Source organism: Helianthus annuus, chromosome 17, assembly GCF_002127325.2.
Source record: "Helianthus annuus cultivar XRQ/B chromosome 17, HanXRQr2.0-SUNRISE, whole genome shotgun sequence".
NCBI classification, from domain to species: domain Eukaryota; kingdom Viridiplantae; phylum Streptophyta; class Magnoliopsida; order Asterales; family Asteraceae; genus Helianthus; species Helianthus annuus.
In genome coordinates, this window is record NC_035449.2 from 187,414,908 (window position 1) to 187,418,550 (window position 3,643).

Sequence of the window (3,643 nt, forward strand, 5' to 3'; positions counted from 1 at the left end):
TCGACAAGATCGCCCTTTTTGAAATTTATCTAACGCTCTAGGTTTGTTATTTTGTAATTTTTAGAAATTATGTAATTTTTAGGATTATGTAATATTTAAAATTTTAATGAAGTTGTAGGTTTTTTTTTTATTTTTTTTATTAATGTTGTGTAAATTTTATAATTTTTTTTAAAAATCTGCCACGCGGTGCACCCTACCCAAGCCCAGCCCACGCCCCGCCATACCCTGCGGACACGTCACTAGGCGGGGGGGGGGGGGGTTCTATTCCACGTATCAACAAATGCCCCAACCCAAGTCCAACCCAAGCTCCACCATACCCCACAGTGTTGCATAGGAATTCCAAAGATCTTCTAATCAAAACCCATAAGAGCATTCACATCCATTCCATCAATTTTTTACCTTATATTACAATAAAAAACATTACATTTTCTCTCTCCTTTTCAATTAAATAACATTTTTACGCAAATTGGATTTAAATAATCCCAACTCACTGTTATTGGCCAATAATAATCCCAACTCATTTAATCACCAATAATAATCCGAACTATTTACTTTTGTTTGTAAAATACTCCCAGTTAAAAAAACACTAACTAGGTTAAAAATTTGCTGATGTGGCCCTTTTAGCTGATGTGTCATATGACGTGGCAGTTGATGTGACATTTTTTGATGACGTGGCAGCTGATGTGGTAGTCTACGTGGCATTTTTGATGACGTGGCAGCTGATGTGGCAGTCTACGTGGCATTTTTCAATTACGTGACAACTGATGTGGCAGGTGACGTGGCAAGCCACATCAGCAAATTTTTAAACTAGTTAGTGTTTTTTTTTAACTGGGAGTATTTTACAAATAAAAGTGAATAGTTCGGATTATTATTGGTGATTAAATGAGTTGGGATTATTATTGGCCAATAATAGTCAGTTGGGATTATTTAAATCCAATTTGTCTATTTTTTATACCTTTATCATTACCTTTTTTCTCTCTCCTCCACTCACAACCACTTTTAAAATATATTAAAATATTATAGGGGGTGAACAGTGTCCCCAAATATACAGATGAACAGTAACATTTTCTCTCTTTATTTCCCCTGAATTGAAAGAGTTGGAGGTTAGAAGTAGGGAGATAAAGCGAATAAATAGAGACAGCAGGTGGTTTCAGTTCTGGGTTAATGGTTAGGGCTCATGAGACGGTAGTGGAAGAATGGTGGTTCGAAACTGAGATGACGGAATCGATGGGTTGAAGGTGAATAGATGGTGGTGATTGGAGCTGTAGGTTTGATTCCGGTCGGATTAGGGTTCTGCAAGGGCAGCGACGCTGACGAATTAGGTAAGTCTCAGTATTTTCTTTATGAACCCTTCTCATTTCTCCAGCACCTATTCACCGTTGAGTGATTATATTGACTTGTGTGTTGGGCTTTCTTGATAGACCAAGGTCAATGAGGCTGATTGCGGCAATAGTAACGTTTTCCGATGCCATATGCTGTAGAATACGGGCCTATAAAGGTAACTTGATATTCTTTAACTTAGCATCAAGCTCCTAGCTTTTTACACCATTCTCATGTTTGTTGATCTTGCATCCTTGCTAACAGTCGCCATCTACATTCTCAGATTATTTTAATGGTTAGATATTAGGGGTTTTGTGGTTCAAATACTTCATCTACATTCTGTTTTTCTTTAATTCTACTCTCCACTTGTAAATCCCACAGTTAGGTGAGCTCCAGCGAACCATGAAACAACCGATTCTGGTGGAAATGGTGCGTCATAAGTCCAGATCGAGGACAACAGGAGTGGTATCACCAAACATTGGCAGGTTAATGACACGGTCACCAGATGTACTCATACTCCAGATGATGCCATTTTCAAGAAAGGTAAAAGACAACATATGCTTTGTATTTTTTTTTTCAGATCTGAGTTCCTTGTGGTGGTTCATGTAATTCTTTTTACTTTATTTAACTTAATGATACAAGTTTATAGTTTATAATAGTTGATTTTTTAATGTTCCAGAAGTAGCGCATAAATGGGCATTAAGTTCGAATTTCCAAGTTAGACAACTTGATCGAGTTCGAAGCTGAATAACTTACCATGGCCGACTGTCGGACTTACCATTGCTATTGTGCTGCTTCTGCTGAATAACTTCCTATTCCTAACATGGACTTACCTATTGTGTCCATAGTTGCAAGTCATAGAGGTGGCAAAATGCCTGTGGGTCAATCTGCAATCGGGAGGGTAATCCGGTAACTAAGGTGTTTTGGTGTGGGATCGACCCACAACTACTTTTTATCGAATTTTTGATATTTTAATGTTATTTCCGTTTTTGATCCATTGAACCAATGTTTTTAGTAAATTTTGTTAACCGGTTGACCCATTTCACCATCTTTAATAAACAAGTCAAGTTATCATTTTTAATAATCAGATCAAGTTATCATTTTTAGTAACTAGAGATTACCATTTTTAATAAACCAGTCACGGGTCCAGGTTACTATTTTAATTACGTCGGTCAAGGTTAAAGGCTACCATTGATCTATTAGTAACTTTTTTTCGGTGAATGCAATTAACTTCAACACATGACTGCATTTTATCGTGTCTTGTTTGGTCGATTGACAAACTACTTTTTGGTTGTGTCGTGTAAAAATAATTGATGGTATAAATATTATTAGAAAGATTACATTGTTTTCTCTTTTCATAGTCTGAGAAGCTGAGGTACTTCTTTACATTAGATTGGAGGTGAAATATTGGACAGTCAGGCTGGTTTCGTAGCCCGTCTAAACCGGTATTGTATACTTGTAAACAGGCCTATTGCTGAATGATGGGATATGAGTTTTTCTTGGATTTAGATTCAGCTCCTCAAATTGCTTACTTTTAATATGTTCTCATTTTTAAGCTAGGGTTAGCTATCAGAAGTTATTAAAATGTTTGTACTGAATATGCAAACCACCTAAACCTCAAAGAAAAAATTACATGTTCCAGGCTACAAGTCAATGGAACCTGATTGGGCTAAAGTTGGGTTACAAGTGCAAACAGGAAGATGCCCCTGATCCAATGGTGAGCGTTGTTTGGCCAAAGGCTAACCACTCATGTCATACAACTAGAGGCTGCGTGCTTTATTAGCAGCCACCATCGTGGCCGAGGATGTTACCGGTAACCTCACCAAACACTAATCAAATACATTGTATGTTAGGAAGCATAAGTTAGTTGTATTGCAATTACTTAAACTATGTAAACTTAACCATAAAATACTGACTAGCATGGAAAAAGAATAGCATAGGACACCGTCTTCATTGTAACAAGACCATTGTTAACATACAAATAACCTAGGTGACATTATTATTTAATTGAGTCAAGGAATGGAAAAAAGTATTATTTTTGTTTTTGTTTTGCCATGTTGGTGCTCATTTGTTGTACTTTAATTGATCCACTTCGACTTTCATAAAATGTATATATTTGGTGTTTGGCAGACTAGCTGGTAGCTAGTAGCTGTAGTTTTTTAGATATATTTGGTGTTTGGCAGAGTAGCCGGAGATTTTAATAAAATGTATAAAATTACCAAAATAGACATAACTAAAAATTTAAAACGCTTGTGCATTATGAAGTTCATTATCTTTAGAGGTTAAAATAGTCATTGTTTCCCTAAAAGCTTGTAGCTCCTTC

The 3,643-nt window shown here is 36.4% G+C and overlaps 1 long non-coding RNA gene across 2 annotated transcripts; it reads left to right on the plus strand.

The window, feature by feature from the left end:
- Nucleotides 1–1,089: 1,089 nt before the first annotated feature.
- On the plus strand, nt 1,090–3,373 carry LOC110922757. Of its 2 annotated transcripts, XR_002583459.2 has the most exons (5): nt 1,090–1,322; nt 1,422–1,498; nt 1,702–1,863; nt 2,000–2,229; nt 2,963–3,373. It is a non-coding gene; the product is annotated as an uncharacterized LOC110922757 (long non-coding RNA). The 2 variants fall into 2 exon arrangements; XR_002583458.2 differs by having other exon boundaries at nt 2,000–3,367.
- Nucleotides 3,374–3,643: the final 270 nt, after the last annotated feature.